The sequence below is a fragment of the Alligator sinensis genome, unplaced genomic scaffold, assembly GCF_000455745.1.
Source record: "Alligator sinensis unplaced genomic scaffold, ASM45574v1 scaffold1021_1, whole genome shotgun sequence".
Taxonomy (NCBI): domain Eukaryota; kingdom Metazoa; phylum Chordata; order Crocodylia; family Alligatoridae; genus Alligator; species Alligator sinensis.
This window is the reverse complement of record NW_005842185.1, coordinates 1,299,088-1,317,355: the sequence shown is the minus strand read 5'-3', so window position 1 is coordinate 1,317,355 and position 18,268 is coordinate 1,299,088. Positions and strand designations below refer to the sequence as shown.

The 18,268-nt window shown below is 45.5% G+C and overlaps 1 long non-coding RNA gene across 3 annotated transcripts in view; it reads right to left on the bottom strand.

The window, feature by feature from the left end:
- Nucleotides 1–18,268, bottom strand: part of LOC112550705 — a 41,709-nt gene that overhangs the window by 15,578 nt on the left and 7,863 nt on the right. Inside the window, exon 3 of one of the 3 annotated variants that reach the window (XR_003094669.1) lies at nucleotides 12,362–12,442. The exons of the other annotated variants lie outside the window; for them this stretch is intronic. This is a non-coding gene — a long non-coding RNA (uncharacterized LOC112550705). The remainder of the gene's footprint in view (nucleotides 1–12,361; nucleotides 12,443–18,268) is intronic. 3 annotated transcript variants of the gene reach the window in all.

Sequence of the window (18,268 nt, the reverse complement as noted above, 5' to 3'; positions counted from 1 at the left end):
GCGGTTTGGTTGTGACCATTTGTTTACCTGCCAGACCCAGATGGGGACTGAAGAGCCAGTAGAGGCATCTGACCCTCTGGGCCAGCTGCCAGTGGACTGTGGTTGCAGGGTTGGCCTCTGTGGAGCACTACTGCCATGTGTGCCCCCTGCCCAGCCATTTGGGCAGATATTGTTCGGAAAATGTTCCAGGTGTGGTGGCCTGCTTTGAACTGTCAAAGCATGTCCTCCTAGCCCCATTTGGCCAGGAGGTCAGCCACAGCCAGCTGGGTCCAAAGTGCCAGCTCTGAGCAGGCAGGGTCCTGCCACTGGCCTCCCTAGCAGGAATTCTGGTGTTCCCTATTGGAAAACTGAAAAATCTCTGATAAAAAAAATTCCCAAAGTCATTCTGTAAAATACCCCCAAATCCATGTTCCTCCACAACTAAAACAAAAGAGCACTATAAAGAGAGACAGACAGACAGACAGAGACAGAGACAGTGATCAGTTGGGCAATGTTTTATTGATATATCTACACTACAGTATTAAAGTAATGTGGAAGCCAACCAGTGTCTCTATCATAATAATAAAGTGAACTCTAAATACATGTTTCATGAATTCATGAAACATGAATATATATTTCGCTTCCCTCCCACAGGGGCTACGGCCCCCCAACAGGGGCTATGGGCCCCCACACAAGGGGTTATGGCCCCTGCAGGGGATACCACCCCCCTGCAAGGCCCACATGCCCCACCCCAGCCCCCAGATTGCTGCACCACCTGGCCCCATCCCCCACCAGCTGCTGCAGCCCCCCAGTGACCCGGCTTTTAGCTTGGGCCACTGTAGGAACGTGGCTGCATTTCTGTAATCAAAAGTGAATGCTTGTTCACTTGTTTATTGGTTCAAAATACACAGCTTACACTAACCTGCAAAGATTGAATCAATTTAGCCCCAGACTTTTTGACTGTCTGTACTTAGCCAATGTACACATTCCACTGCATTTGTATTTGAAACCCTTAACAGCGAAGGTGATCCAAACCTGTTTTGTGTCTGACCTAAATAAATATACCTCCAAACTAGAACCATGATTAGCGTTGTGCAACTTTGGTTCTATACTAACTTAGATAAACATGTCATTTAATAAAACATTAGCACAACTTCCTGAAGCTCCTGGATTTTGATTGGAGGGGGCAGTAGGTTTCATGTAGTGGCTGGATAGGGTCCACCTATTCTTACTTATTAGCTTCTGTTTGTGGAGAGATGGCATAACAACTGAGTATATTAAATTATAAGAGCAAAATCATGTCTTGTCCTTAACATTCTACAAATTTCCTGTGATTATTTTTAATTCCTGTCAGCTCCTGGAAATCTGTAATTTTCAAACAGATTTATCTATTTCCCCCTGCTAAAATGCTTGGGTTGCTTTCCTCTTTTCTGCATTAAAAATCAAGATTATTATCCCCTTTACAGAGAACAAAGTTGTCAGCTGATCTCCTTTGGCAGAAATGCAGCTTAACATCAAAAGAGGCATTTGTTTACTTTGTATTTGCCATTAGATAGACAGAGCTTCTTCATCTGCCCTCATTGATATATTCCGAAGTGTCTTTGATGTGGCAATTGTTAGGCAGCTTAAGGCTTTTAGGCCCAGGAAGATTTATAGGTCTTTATTGTAATGGCTGGCAAGTCTACATGACCTAGGGGTACAAACAGAAAAGCCTTGCATGTGGTAGAGCTTTCATAATGCTTCCCTAAGTGGAGCTGAACCTGTGATATCAATGGTGGAATTTTTATGTAAAAAAACATCACCAGTGCAGACCCTGAGCCCCTTTCTCAGTGTTATAATAAATATTATTTTTCAGACAGTTTACAGAGAATTTACTGAATGCCCCATTACAGAATGTGATGCCCAAATCCAATGCCTTGGTAAAACTACAATCCCTGTTCCTGTAAAGGTGTGAACAAGAAACTTACCCTCAGCAAGCTTTGAGTTCATTTGGAAATTTAAAAAGCTTGAGTCTTAAGTAGGATTTTTTTTCCCCTTCCAATTGTCTAGAAGGTTAGGTGCTTTGCTTTTCTTTTATTTGAATAATGTGGTAATAGAAAAGATCAGAATTAGTTTTGATATTGCTACTTCCTTGTTTGAATTATTTTAATTTTATACACAGAGTTAGTGAAGGGCAGACATAAGACAACTGTATCATTGTCATAGGTAACTCAAAGACATTTTCAGAGATCAGAGTAATTGGAGGCATATTACACAGCTACTGACTCAATGCTTCTCAACCAGAGTGCCATGGTCAGGTATACAAACACCTACATGATTCACAAGATAAAGCCATAGGCTGTGTCCAGACGAGCTTGGCTGTATGGTATCTGTGGTGCTACATATTGCATATTCAGATGTTCTCCACACTGCAAGAAAGTGATGCCCATGTATGCGCTGCTCTTTTTTTTCCCCGTGGGTTTTTTTTGGCTCCTGGATAGGGTAGGGGATAGGGTATGGAGGGATATCCCCTCCCTTACCCCACCTGGGGTAACTTGCCCCATGGGAACCAAATGTCCACACTCGTGTGGATACAACCATAGATTACAAATAGGAACCCATAGTATCAAAAACATTCTAACCTGGTGTGGTCTTTCTGAGTTCTTTGCAACAGAAGAATTACTCTATTTTTCCATAGGCACAAAATGAGTGAAAGCTAAGAACTGACATTTTCTGAGGGATGCGTTGAATCTAAAAAGGTTAAGAACCACTGTAGTAACTGCTCAAATATCACAAGGTTTTCTACAGATGAAGAAAATGTCAGCCAGCATGTACTACAGGATTATCCTTTACCCTTGAGGAAGGATTATGTGAGTTTCAGCATCTCATTACAAATGAATATCTGGTAGAGAGTCCATGATCCCATTTGGTAATACCTGAATGTAACCTTCATTTGTTCCTATTATTTATACTATTCTAGGTGTTTATAGAATAAATAAAGACGATCAATAAATAAAGACCTGAAGCATGTACCAGCTGATTCTGATTACAAAGAAAACTATCAGAATGTTGTCCAATGCATCATTATCTGGCTGAGTTTTAGGACCTGCACTAGCAACAGATCTGTTCTGAGTCCCACTGTAAGTGTTGAGTCTCTGCAGCTGGTGTGGAAACTGGTCAGTCCAGTATGGATTTGGCTACTGGCTCAATCCACTCTCTGAACTGACTTTTGTGTGGTCTTAGCACTCACTTCCTTCTTACTTCAAGTCAAACTGGAAATCCCCTGAAAGCAGTCTTCCTTGTAGCAGTTTACAGAGTTCTGCTTCTGGTGCCACAAAAATCAGGAAGTGTTGAGTGAAAGTTTAAAATAAAAGGAGAAAAATTATACAAACTTTTTTGGACTTTTTTGGATGGTTGGCTGAATGCTTCTTTGTTTTATCTGAATGGGTTGATCAAAACAGTTTTGCTTCCTGCTTTGATCAATGGCATTTGAAAATGGTGAGCCAGAATCTGGTCATTCTACAACATGTTCTGGTAGTAAATTACCAGTGGAGAATTTCCTGTCAGTGGTGAGTTCTATACTGGAGTAAATTTGGTGGACCGGGCTCCTAAGTCAAGTGACCCTTCCAGTGTAAAGGTTAGAGAAATGCAGAGCAGAATTCTTCTGTGCCAGCCCTTCCTGGTTTAATTTAGGGTGACCCATAAGCTGCTCTGACTAACACCAGGCAGATGCATAATCAGTGAACGATAAGCAGTTCCTTGATAGCTCCCTTCCCCCTGCACTGAGTAGCATAAGGACATATGAGAACTGCACTCTGTAGTTCTTTGCATAGTATAATATCTTGTGTTGATGGTATATATATGAATTGTTGTTATGAAAGATCCCATAGCACTTGGTAAAAAGGACCTGCTGGCACCAGAATCTGGATAAATTCCAGTTGGTGATTACATTATGCAGTAGCATAACTAGGGAGGAGCAAATGGGGCATCAGTCCTTGGTACCAACTTAGAGGGGACACTGGTATGGTCCTCTCCTTCCAGGAGTCTTTGCTATAGGAGGTGCGGCTCTGTGCTGCCTTTACCCAGCCAAAGGAGTGGGACAGGCAAAGCCCTATGCTCAACAGTATATCTAGGCGGTTGGGGAGGAGTGTCATTCCACACCCCTCACCCCACCAGGAGGCTTTGCCATTGGAAACACAGCCTTGCACCCCACGGTTGGAGGGGGGAAGAGAATGGGCCTGCACTGCTACCTATTTCTCATCAGCAGCGGTATGAACCCACATAGTTGTAGAGCAGAGAGAGCAAAAATAGCTGGTGCCCAAGGAAGGCCCCATCAGATTAGACTCCACTCCCCACCTCTCCACTCTTCAACTGTCAGCATAATCCCTGACCCCCACCCCACCCTCATGCCCCAGGTACTGAAGTGATCCCTACACCTCTGACGTTATGGATCTATATTAATTGTTTCAACCAGTTCTAGTATTTTTCATTTTTGAACTTCAGTTTTTTTCTGTTAGGCTATGTATTTGGCTGCAGAGAGAGTTTTAAACTGCAGCTAGCTACTTTCTGCTGTGCCTCAGAGTTTTTTACCTTTTACTCATGAGCGACCTGATCCTCTGTCTGTCTGCCTGGCATCTCTAAGTGTAAATCAGTTTCAGTGGATATTGTTACTTGGATTAAAGGTGAAGTGATAAATTGGCTACTAATAAGAGAGTCAAAAGGCAGGTCTACAGCCTGACTTTTTATTGCTCATATCCCAAAATTCTAATATTATAAAAACCTTAATCTGTCTGTCTGTAATGCTTTATTCATGCTCTGATTGGCTGATAAACAGCCAATCAGAGTGTGGAGAAGCATTCAGACGGGTAGCAATGCGCTGCCATGATAGCAGGGACATGGGACGGAGCAGGGGGGCGAGGCCAGCACAGGTGGCTTTTGCCCCCTGCCCTGCTCCCTGGAGGCGACAGCAACAGAGTGGATGGGGAGGGGGGTGCAGAGCAGGCAGGGATGGAGCCATGTGCCCCCTCCCCATCCTGGCCTGCTCCCCTCCTTCCCTCCTGCTGCTTGGGGTCCAGACCCGTTCCACCCCTCCCCCCCAGCTGATTAGATGCTATTCATATGGCTTACTTAAAGCACAGGAAATATGTTCTGGTAAGTGATAAATGCTGTTCTAATGTCTCGGGTAACTGTGAGAGGGAACTTGTAGATCAGAGTCATCTTGTCATTTTGGGAATGCATAAAGCCCAGTTGCTGTCATACCTGAAGCAGAAGGCTTGGTACTCCTGCTACTTCAGGGACGCAGAAAAAAGTGGCCATTTTTTCCTGATCTGGCCATGGAAAGCAGTCTATAGCCATGACCAAACACAAGTGCACGGTTGCAGACAGCTTAAAAAATCGCTGATTGGGTGGAAATTGGAACCCTCATTGCGTGAGGGGTCAAATGAAGACATTTCAAAACAGAGTGTTTTCTGTAACTTGTGCCTGTGCTGCCTCCCAGACTCAAGCTGTTTTCAGAATGGGATGGGGGAAAAAGGAGCAGAGGGAGTTTGGTCTGGGATTTTTTTCAGCCTACTGGAGGGTGGGACAGGTGTATTGGAGTCCCACTGAGGTGGAAGGAGCTCCTGTTCACCCAGCCCACCCTCCAGTGCTCCCTGGGGAACCCCTAGAATGAGTTCCCTCTGCTCCCTTTACCCCCTCCCATTCTGAAAACAGGGACAGGCTGGGAGAGAGGAAGGTCTGTTTTTAGAGGAAACTGGTTGCAGGATCCCAGCCAGCAGCTAGATTCCCCTTCCCCTTGAAACTGACAGTGAACTTGTGTTTGGTCCGGGGGATCCTTGTAACTCAGAACACTTCCTGCAAAGCATTTGCAGTTACAGTGGGGAGCTGCACTGCTGTCTGCACCCTAAGAGAAGGCAGACTGCAAGTGGAGCCAGTCTGCAGGTGCTGCAGGAGGCAATTGCAGGGTCACGTGACCCAGAAGGGGTCTGGGCTTACAGGATAGAAGCCCAGAGCCTGAACTGCGGCAGCAGTCTGATCCTGAGATGTACATACAGTCTGCAAGTTAGATTAGACCACCTAACTAAGGATCTAAGTGTAAGGTCCATACCTGGGTGAACTAAGTTACATTGGATGACCATTTTTAACACAATCAAACCTCCCCCTAACCTTCCCAAATGTCTGTACACAGCCAGAAAGGTAAACACAACCAGAAGCCTTACAACTTAAAATGGTTACCTGGGGAGATGCAAGGATCCAACTGAGCAGAGAACACTGGGGAAACAGCAAAATTTCCTCAGTTCTGCATTTGAACCAGGAGGTCCATACTAGTCTGCAACCAAAATATGTACCTAGAGCAGGGGTAGGCAACGTTTTTTGGCCAGAGTGCCAAAACCCCCCACAGTGTCTACCTTGGAAGGTGCCAGAGTGCCGGCATGCCAGAAAAATAAAACAAGGGCAGGGGGTACGTGGCAGGATTCCCTGCTTGTGCCCCGTACCCCCACCCCAAGCCCCTGCCCCACAGCCCTGCTGCCTCCCTGCCCCTGGCCCTGACCGCAGCTGTCTCCCGGCCCCAAGCTCCGGGAAGGCAGTGAGTGCTGGCACTGCACCCGTGGGGCCGGACTGGGGCCGGGGCGGGGAGGCAGCAACTGTTTGCAGCCTTCTGGCTGCAGCTGGCCCCAGCTGTGGGGTAGCTGCTCCCAACAGGGCTTGCAGCCCCCCAGCCACCTACTCTGGCCAGAAGCTGGGCCAAACTCTGCCCCAGGCCCCATGCAGAGGTTGGGCCTCTCACATTCATCACATTCATTCTGCCCCTCTCACAGGGCCTCATTTACTCTGCCCCCTCTCACAGGGCTTCTTTCATACTGCCCTTCATTGTGCCTCTACCAACCTGCCCTGCTCCTCTTGAGTGGCCTTCAGGCCATCAGGCTTGCTTCCATACACTCTGGGTGATCCCCCCCGCTGCCTCTTGCAGCCTACTCTGCGGGTGACGGTCCTTACCTAACACTAGGCTGACTTTAGCCACAGGCCCCTCCCTGGGCACTTGGCTCTTCCTGCCTCCTTCTTGGGGCCACTTTCAACACCTTCACTGGGGCCAACTCTATACCCTCCCTCTTGGAACCCCTCTCTATCCCTCACTGGGGCTAAATCTATGCCCCTTTCTTGGGCTTGGGGTCTTACACCCCGAGGGACTCAGGTACCTTTTTCTCAGCATGCCTGGCCCTATTATCTGTTTCTTCACCACTGTGTAGTAGGAGCTGGAGCTTTAAGGCAACCCTGCTCGCCTTTCACCAGGGAGGTAACTGGCCTGGCATTTCCTGGGGACTCCCCTGTCACTAGGAGCCCTACCAGGCCATCCTTCCCTGTCAGGGTGCAATTTCAGGTCATGCCCAGGACCTTCCCATAGCGTCACCCTTAACTCTGGCATGTTTCTGGTGCTGGAGCTCAGCAGGGAGATGTTTCTTCCCTGCTGGCTGATCTCAAACTCCTCCCCCTACCCCAGGGAGCTAAGCATTAAATGGCTGTCCTCAACAGGCACCTGCTATCTCCCTGGTCTAGCCCTTAAAGTGATGGAGCACTAAGGCTGCTCCATCTCAATTGTCAGGTTGGTTGGTTCCATGTGTAACCCTGTCCTGTTATGTTTTATACTGTTATGGTGGCATGTATTTCTTCTCTGCATACCCATTGTTTGGAGGTTTGGGTTTACTAGTGCCTGTTTTACTGCTTGAGGCTAGGGAGAGACATTCAAAAAGTCTAAGCCAAAATTGATTCAATCTTTGCAGGATAATCTAACCTGGCTGAACCGGTTGCAGACTGGACAGACATTCTCTCTGGACTGAGAAAATTTAAGCATATGCTTATAGTGGCTCAAGCTAGAAGCCAGGGTGTGCTAGAGCAGCCCTCCCTCCCCTTCTTTGGTAGCTGAGCTCGGGAGGGGGGTGGCCAGGCGATGGCAGGACCTCTGATTAGGGAGGTCTGCCTACATGGTCCCAGGATTTTCCCCACTGGCTGCTCAAGGGGCAAGAATGTTGTTAGCCTCTAGACCCCAGCCCCGGGCTAGCACTCTGAGGCAAGTCGGGGGTGCAGTGAATGCATCTGTTGGTGAAACGGAGCTTTTCAGTCTTCCTCCCTGCTTCTTCAGACTGACAGCCAAGCAAGCCAGCTGGGAACTGATAACGGTCTTTATCACCCAATTAGCAAAACAATGGCCTCTTTCCCATTACTTCAAACTTCTTAAACAGCTTACCTGGCTGACCTGTTGATTAGCTCCAAAAGCCCTGTTCTGTCTGCCAGCTTGTGCCAGTAAAAGTGGAGACTCACATACAGATACCTCTCTGCATTAGCTAGCACACCACATGCCTAGGTCCCTAGGGTTGGGCTTCCTGCTGTGGGAGGTGGGGGGAGGTGGGGATTTCCTCCTTGAGCAGCGAGGGAAGGTAGGACAGAGGGAAGCCAGGCAGACCCTGATGTGTCTGTACTCTCTGCTGGAGTCTTATACAGCATAAGCTAGCATACTACATGCTGGCTATGGTCTGTGCTATGGAAAAGAGGAGGAAGAGATCCCTGCTTAAGCAGCAAGTGGGGAGAGAGGAGGGAGAAGGGGGTATAGGGAAGTCAGCAGACCCTGCTGTGCCTGCAAATCTCAGCCAGGGAGCAGGGGGAGAGGCCAGTCCCACCCAATCTAGAGAGCATGCTGGGATGCTGTGGCACTCTGATTTGTCTTAAATCAGCAAGAGGCCTGGGACAGACATTGCATAAATTGGTTTGAGACAAATCAGTTAAGTCTGATACTACATTCAACCAAGTTTATCTCAAACCATTTTCAACCATTTTCAAACTGGTTCATGTGCACTGAACGTCTGTTCTGTTAAAGGTTTAAACCAGTTTCTGATCACTTAAACCAGTTTATGTGTAATGTCTGTCCATAGCCTGAGGGTAAAGTGTGCAAATATAAAGAGCCAAGTGGATCAGTTCTTTGTGTCTACAGTCACTCTCTTCCAAAATCATGGAGTGTTTAGGCACATAAAAGTTACAAAAGGAAAGTTCAGTAATTGTCATTGGGGGGTCAGCACTTATTATGATCTGTACAGAGGTCCACAGTGGGGTAGTGAGATGGGAGCTGCCTCTAGGTAGCTGTGGCACTCCTAGCAGCCACATCTGTTCTGTTTCCTCCTGCTATGGTCTCCTAGAGCACCTCCCTGATAGCTGGCTTGTTACGCCTCCATGATAACAATGAATATACAAACGGGAGACTACCCTCAGAATGCCAGAGTGAGCTTTGGGTATTTCATTCTGCCCTGTTTATCATCAGGATCTCAGCTCCATGGTCTGAAAATTCATTCACCTCTTATTCTCACTCAGCTGAATTGCTCGCTTATCTCTGGGCTCTGCCCCCTCAACTCACTTCTCTGGGCTCTGGTTGATCTTGTCTCAATCCATCAAGCTCCTAGCTTGTAGCTCAAATATTGAGTGCCTACTCTGGCACCTCTCACTGTGACCTACTTTCTTCCTCTTAGCTACTCCTAAGCCTTAGAATGATGGTGGGTGTCTACTGCCCACCCCCCTGGCCCTAACTTGATCCGCTACCAGGTTCAAAGTTCGCAATTTAAAATGCTTTGTGCCTTACAGAACCTACTGTAGTCTCCTGTCTTCCCTACCACCACACCCATGCCTCACAGTGATTAGGCACCTCGGCTCTTTCTTAGCTTCTTTCTCTCCTGTCTGCAAGCATTGTTTCAGAGACATTAGCTCTGCCTGAACTTGCTCATGATTACAGCGTTCAACCTCATACTCTCACTAGGTGGGTCGCTTGCTCCCTTACCTTATCAGAGAAGAGTTGTACCTCTAATTGCCTGTGTATCAACTCTTGGATGGTGTTGGCATGTACCGTAGTGCCCTCTGGTTGCACCACCCTTATGCTTTTATGGGAATTGGTGTTCTAGCAGCCTCTGTTACCCCAATTTGCTAAGCTTCTGTCACTTGTAGCTGCAGTTTTCCTGTATCATTGTACAGTATTGTACATCATTATATCATTGTACATCATTGATTCTGCCCTTGTGCTATCTGTCCCAGCAGGGCCTGAGCCAACTGAGTGTCCACATGGGCCTCTTTCCTTTGGTTCCCCTTAGCTGAGATTCCTCTTTCTTTCCTAATCTTAGTACTGAGGCTGGAGCTTTAACAGTCACTTTACTTCTCCCTTTCCAGCCCAAAGGTCCTCTTCTCTCACCCAGAAGAGCAAATTTTTCCCAGCACATAGCTGCTTCCTAGCCAATGCACCAGTTGCGACAGGACCCCTTTTCTGAGGACAGCTGTGGCATCCCCTGGCAGCAGCAATAATCCTGTCCCCTGCTCTGGCTTCGTAGGTTACCCATTCTGTCTTCCCCTACCATTACTTGCTGGAAAAATGTACATTAATTTGGGACCCTGTCCTGAGAAACCCAAAATGAGCCTTCAGATGTTTCACTCTGCTCTGCTCATCATCATCAGGTTGCCTTGTTCTGGCCTTATTTCTGGAATCAATGCACTGAGGAGGGCATCCCTTACTGCACTTGGACTCAGCCAGCTCACTTCTAGTCTCTCTCTCTCTCTTTCTGCGTTATGCCTCCTGGCCCACCATGGATGTCATTGTGGGCCATCAAATATTCAAAGAAAAAGTGTTTGTAAGCACAAGTCCTTGTAGTGGGTTCAGATGGAAATCTGTTACCCACTACTTCTGAAATAAATGAAATCCCCAAGCCAGAGGTGTTGCCAGACAGCTCTGAACCCAGGGCAGTCAGGATGTAAGGTGGGCAGCTGTGTCGATTGCAGCAGTACAATCAGCTGCTACTGGGGTGGCAGCTGTTTTTACACCCTCCTCCCTCCCCAAAAGGGACCAGCTGAGGCTACTGTCCCAGTTGCCCCGCTTCAGTTATGCTACAGCCCTGAACCTGTTGGGCAGGTCAGGAATCATTTTTAAGAGCTGAGGCTGTATAAGAAACTTGCAGAGAAACAGTGGATTCCAAGGATGGCAGTGGGGAGTGGTAGACCCCTGGCAGAAGCAGATTGGCAGTGAACGCTGCATGCCTCCTTACCTAGAACTTGCCACTTTGGCTAGAGTTGGTGGTAGAGCCCCCAGAGCAAAGCAACAAATCCTGATAGCAAGGAGTAGCAGGGTCCTGCAGGGTGGCCTCCCAGGAACTGCCACTTCTGGCTGGCATAGGTGGTAGGCCCACCAAATAGCAGCGCATGGTGAGTCTTCCTTCCCAGCAGACTGGGCTAGCTAGTAAATGCTGAGTTGATTTGACAGTGACTGTACAAACTATAAACATTCAAACAAGGGTTAAACTAGTTTAAGTCATAGTTTAGGAAAAAAAATCTAGCTACTTTAAAAATGGAGGTTAATCAATTCAGGAGAGAGATTACATGTCATAGTTGCCTACAGTAGCAGGGAACTGAAGTCCAATGACACAAGACTGTTTGTTCATTCCAGTCCTAATCAATATAGTTTACCCAGTGGAGATCCATCTAAACCAAATTAATCTTCTCTTAAAACAGTTTTTCTTCTTTTTTACTATTGCAAACTGTAAACATTTTAAGCAAGGGTTAAACTAATTTAGACAATTAACTGTTTGTGGTTTCAGCTAACATTAAACAGATATGGTTTACTTTATAGAGTTGTGTGTCTCTTTCCATTTTCCACTTCAGTTCACCCTGTTTTAGTTTAATATTGCTTGCAAATGAGGAAGTTTGTTGACTTTGAAACATCCGGTTAAAATTATTTTCTCAGGCTTGGAGGCGGGTAGGTGGAGTAGAGGAGAATAGAAGGTTTGCAGAAACTCCTAAATTTGAACCTGGCCCTTGTTATTGCCTTCCAGTGCCTGGCAGAAGGGTAACGCATGTTGGTTGACAAAAGCTTTCACATGAAGAAATTCAGGGTTTTGTATACATCTCTGGTGATTCTTTTTAGTCCATAAATATGTAGGTCAAAATTGATTGCATGCGTTAGATCCCCACCAACCATGGCAAACCACTAAGCTTGGGTTCAGTCAATCTGTTTCCTGGTAAGTATTTCTTTATCTGAGGAACAGGGTTCTGCTGTTAGTAACTGACTTTTGAAGAATGGAAAACCTCCCTTTCTTTACCCTAAGTAGGATTTTAATCCCCTCCCCTCACTGAACACTGACTGGCAATACAAATCCTATTATATACACATACCCCTTCTCCTTCAGCTCGCAGAGAAGAAATATACTGTTAAGATAAATATTCCTGAAAGGAACTGAAGGTCTAGGCAAGTTCCAAAAATGTTGTTTTTATAAAATTCTTGTTTTGGAAACAGACCATTCAAAAAACTGAGTGAGACCCAAGGTTTGTAGGCCTTAAACTGGAGACTCTTAAAAAAATAGTATTTGGAGAGAGGAGGTAAGACTACCTTAGGAATTCTCCACTGTGCTTTGCAGCTTCCAGGACTGCTTGCAGCCTGAGGTTTGACTTGTACTTGCATAACTCTTCCCTGGATGAAAAGAGAACTTTATTGTTAGCCAACATCACCTTTAACCTTACTAAAAAAGCCAAACAAAAGTACTTACTGTCAGTTTCAGCAGCGGGGGAGGGGGGTAACCTTTTCCTGTCTATTTACTTATAACAAGCAATGTTAAGGAAGTTGCAAAACAGTACTTCTGTTCTTTATTGGTGGAATCAGTGGAGCGAGGGGGAGGAGGAGGAAATATATATATTTCATGGTATTTGGAATACTATTAGCTAGTAAGGCTGAATATGGGGGGTGGGGGAGAATCCAAAAAAAATTCTCTACTGTAGTTGCAGCTGGCCATTCTGGTTATAACCAGATTTTCATCAAACAACTGTGTTTGCCAAGTGTAATTTTAGACATTAAAGGACATCTAATCCCCATGGGTGTGGCAGCACAAACACAGGAATTCTCCTTTAGGGGTAGGCTGGCCAGCAGCGGCTCCATTACCGACCAGCGTGGGAGGCCAATTCTGTTTTGGCTAGGCCTCCACAGAAGAAACCCAGTGGCAATGACTCAGGAAAAATTCTGAATCAGCATATCTTCTGGCAAACAGAAACTCAGGTAGCTTGGCCAAGGTACCTCTCTTTCCTAATTACCTTCAAAAGTGTTTTCTCTATCACCTGTGTCTAGGGTTGCCAACTCTGACTAAAGCTATTCCAGGAGATTTTTTTTTCCCCAAACATGATGTAATGTCATTAATTATACTGTTCAACCCATTCACAATATTAATCTCCCGGATTGCTTTCAATAGTCACCGGGAGATTGATGCTGATTTTGGTAGACTCCCAGATTGGGTTGCAACCTTACCTGTATCTAAGTATTTACTATTGTAACTTATAGGGTGACTGTTTCAAGAAAAATCAACATTTTAGGACAAAAGACACCCCCCCCCCCCCCCGCTTTTTACTTGTAATATGAGTAATATCAAATGGGCAAACAGACATTATGGCTTGTTTCTGCTATTGCCACTACGAGATTTTCCCCTGAACTCTAAGTCCTATCACCAATGAGGTGTATCTGCTTTTTCATCTGACTTGTTAAGCATCTGCCCATTATGAGGTTGAAGTGTTGTAACTGTATTGGGCTGTAAGGTTACTTACACATTATGTGGGGGAAAAGGTAGGCACTGAACAACTGCATCATAATGTGTATGTACAAGGAAGTTAAACTTTTTATTGGTTGTTGTGCAAACTGAACACATTGCTTTGAATGGTGCCTTCTGGAGTTTTTGGTATGTGTTCCAATATTCATATTACAGCCAAAGTATATGACCCCAAAGAAGAGATGATACACACTATGCAGAGTGCTAAAGGAGGTGATTTGCAACAGCTGAAGCATTAGCATTTCTCAGTGGAATTTTTGTAAGTTTCTATAATGTAAGTTTCAAACTGAGCAGTTCTCCAGAAAATAAATGCCTACAGATTTAAGGAGGGCTGGTTCTAGCAGGCAATGCCAATGTTCATTGTTCTCTTTGGATTGTAGTAATCTGGCTGGATTAAAGAGATTTCTTATCATCTGGGAGACATTTTGTAATTATGGGTGGCAAAAGTGGCAGCATGGCTATTTGTTACCAGAGTATTGAAAAGTCAGAAGGTAGGTGTCACCTTAGAGACTGACAGGTTTAGTGAGGTATGAGGTTTTGTAGGCAACAACCTACTTTGTCAGATGCCATGAAAGCACTTGCATAAAGTAGTCCTTTCTTAGGATCTGATGCAATAGGTTGTTGCCTACAAGAACTCATAATTCTATGAACCATTTAGTCTATGTGGTGTCACACCCTACCTACCTTCTGCTTAACTTCAGATTCAGATGACTGAATGCCCCTGTGCCCAGACTCATGAAATTTTAAAAATCTAACTGAAACACAATGTATATTTATCTTTGGAAATGTGTCCATTTAAAAATTTCTTTATAATAAATCTATAGCTGCACATTTAGAGACAAAAATATTTCATAGAGCTATTTTATACACCCAGACAGAAGAAAGAACTTATATCTTTGCATCAGATACAGCCCTCTGTCACTGTACTTTTGAGTCAGCATAATCTATGTTGCCATCTCTCCAGAAGAGACTTTAAGTATAACTACTTGAACTAATCTGATCCTGTCCAGCAGAGGGCAGCTACAGTACATATACGCACAACAACCTATTACCATACATATTTTGACTCCTGCAATCTCCAGATGTACTGCTAGCCTTTCAGCTGCTCCCATAGTAATCCTGTACAATGTTGGCCCCTCTCACTTCTATGAGTCAGATTCTGATGACCTTACTCACTGTAGCAGGGCACTAGGGTGCCTGCTACTAGAAGTGCTGGGATAACCCTTCAGGTGCTGGTTGCTGAGGCGACCAAAGGGAGCTAATGGCTTACCCCTGCCTAGCCAGCTGAAGAAAGGGGCAGGATCTGGCCCCTATATAAAGCACAGGCAGGAGGCCAGAGGCAGTTCCCTGACCAGCAGCGAAGGATGAGGGAGTTTCCTGCCAGAAGTGAGAAAAACCTGAATGCCAGAACAGCATTGGTCACTGCGGTAGGAGAGAAAACCCGGTAGGCCTGAGCATTATTATAGGCAGCTTATGTTTACGTTATAGCCAAGAGGCTTGTGTTTAGGTTGTTGTTTGTATTTGCTATTGATTACACTGGTGGTTTGGGTGAGGCTATAAGGGGATGGAGGAGGCCTCATAGGGGACTTATGGTAGGGTGAGGACCCCAGCCCCAGTGAGGGCACAGAGTTTGGGGTGTACAGACCCCAGCTCCAGAGAGGGGTGGCTGAGAAACCCCAGAAGAGAGGGTAGCGGTGCGGTGAGCCCTGTGAGAGGGCTGCATTGCAGAGAAGAGCCCTGTGAGAGACAGGGCCACGGAGAGCCCGAGCGCCAGAGGGGTGTAGGCCAAGACAGTGTTGTACACGCATAGCCCACAAGGCCTGGGGACATGGAACACCCAAAGCAGGAGGACTGCGGCCAAGCAAAAGAAAGGTAGCCTCCCTATAAAGAACTCATATACAATCAAAGTCGTGGCGGGCGAGAATAGGAGGGTGCAAGTCTGAAGCTTGGCACTGTAAAGGAGGTGACAGGGGAGAGCACAGCGACCCTGACGTCGCTCCTGCTACACTCGCAATAAATCAATAATACTCCATATACCTTTTCACTGATTTCAGTGGGACTGCTTATGGAGTAAGGTACTATGTAATGTGAGGAAAGACTTTCTAACTCCTCTTCCACTGAATCTTTAATGGATACAAGAGGTCAAGGCATCAGTTGTATGTCTTGTCTTCCAGAAATAAAATGCAGTAGTTAATGGAACCCTGGCTCCTAATATTACTTTGAGGTGTTAGTTTGGTGAGGATAAGTGCTACCTACTCAATCGCATGCTATTTTCTATAACACCCTGAAATTGCATGGAGGTCTATCGTACCTGCATCAGCCAGTCCCTTAGCCTACACCAAAATACAACTTTGGTAACTGAAGTACAGGATTCAGGCCCTTTAAAAAGTTCTCCAGCTCCCAGTAGTAGTATAGCTCTACAGAGTCAAATAAATAACTAAAAAATAAAAAAATAGTTTGTTAGAGGCTTGGAGATGCATTCGTTGTATTAAAAAAAGTATAGCTATGATTTCTGAATTTTACTGTGATTTAAGACAGCCATGTAGCTCTGTTATCATGACTTTTATTTCTTGTTTTCTAAAATTTAACATGACGGTCCTCTGGCTCCAGTTCTGGTGCTGAAATTTTACTTGTCATGACCCAAAGGGTATGATTTTGTGTGCGCTTCGGCACTGCAGAATTATTTCCCGCCACGAGGATTTTTCTTTGCACAGTGCAATTCTCAGTTGCATAGAGAGAACCCCTGTACAAAGGAGTTCCCGCCACCCGTATGTAAATTTGTGTCCCACTATTGGCTGTTTCTAAATTATTCCCACGTGGCAGCTAGTGATTGGCTTGCTAGCAGTATAAGAGGCTAGAGCGGTTTCTGCCGAAGTTGGAGGAGGAGGAGGACTCCACAACCATCTCGTGGAGAAGGAGGACTTCACATCTCGTGAAGAACTCTAAGCACGCTGTGGAGCTTAACAAACCCAGCGTGTGCCTTAAGGATATAGGGGCCTGATCAACCTCTAGCCTCTCTCTGTCGCTGCCTGATCCCTCGACGTACCCTTCCCTGCGCACTTTCACGGAGAGTCACCTTTCAGACTCTCGTCATGGTATCCAGAGCTCTTCTCGAGGTTATTTTGTCCAGTTGATTTGACGGGCTCGTGGTTCTAGAGCTCTCAGCCGGCCTTGGACCAGAGTTCGCGGTTAGAACTCTTGTCTGCTCTTCTTCTTTCCTATCTGTAACTGCAACGCAAGCAAGTTTTCCTGCCTGCACCGCGACCACCTACGGTGTAAGTAAAATAATCTTTAATCAACCACTACGCGTCCATGCCTAATTCTAGTCCGCCGTGCCGAATTCCCCGACCCACGTGCCAGGGCTGCTGGCCACAGCCCGCCGCGCACCCCTGAAAGCCTCGGACTGCTCCCAGCCCGCACATTACTGATGCCTGAAAGACAGAATTATTGTGGTAGTGCTCCTATGCCCTTTAAATATGAAACCATAGACACTCACATATGTCTATTTGTTGAGTGCAACCATACTCTGAGTTTGTGTATAACATTTGATTTAATTCCTCAAAAGTTCTCCCAAACCACACTTCCTATATCAACACCGTCAGAAGAACAAGGCTTAAAGAGTACTAAACATGTACCAGAAAAATGGAAGGGTTTCCAGGGGTTAGTGCCATACCCTTTACTATGTATCAGCGTGTTATCAGCATTTTGCTCACTTGAGTTGCATCAAACATGGACAGAAGTAATCCAGCTCTTTAAACATTTTAAATTAAATAAGCATGCCAAAAACATTTTGTATCTTCCTCAGAAACAAACAAATAATTTTGTCTGCATACACAGAACAGTGCGGTTTTACACTATGGGCAAACTCTCAAACGGTTTTTTTTTGATTGCCAGTTAAACCTAGAAACAACATCTTGTGATGCTCCAATGGCAGTTGCTTTTTATGTCTTAACATATTGTTTGGCAGTAATGCGCCCACTCTGTTACTACATATTCTAAAAGCAGGTGGAGGAAGTGGGGGTGGGGGGTCTCAAAAAAAGATGTTCACTCTCACTGCCAGCAATGAATTATGGTAATTTAGTTTTTGAAGTAAATAGTGGAAAGTTACAGAGGAACATTCCCAGCTCCTTTTGTCCCAGGAGCCTTGAGTAGCTGAACCAATTTGTGGTCTCGCTTCCGGCTGCAGGGTGCTAGAGTGGCTTCATGCAGACTCACCACCTGGCAGCGTGGAGAGGGGGGAGCAGACCTGCCACACCTGCCCTGAGCCAGGACTTAGTAAAATTTGGCAGGGCAGTTTCATGCCCTGAGCAGCCATGATGGATGGGGCAGCACTGGCTACTGTGGTGGTAAGTGAGGAAGCAAAATCTTGTAAGGATTCATTTACCTTTAAATATTGCAAGAAAGTTAGAAAGAAACTTACAGTGATAATAACAGTTGGCACTAAGAAATTTAAGTAAAACTCAGAAAAATTCAGAATGTAGTTTTTTTCTTTACTGCCCTCTCGCCGTAGTAATAGTTGAGGTAAAATATTAAAAGAAGTGGTAAAATATTTTAAGATGGCAATAATATGATATTTTTATATTAAAAGTGTCTTTTGACACAAAGGCATAATTGCACTTCAAGATCCATATTTTGTTCTCAATAACACGCCTGCAAGTCCATTTAAAATAGATTACCAGGTGTAACTGAGAGCATAATTTGGCTTC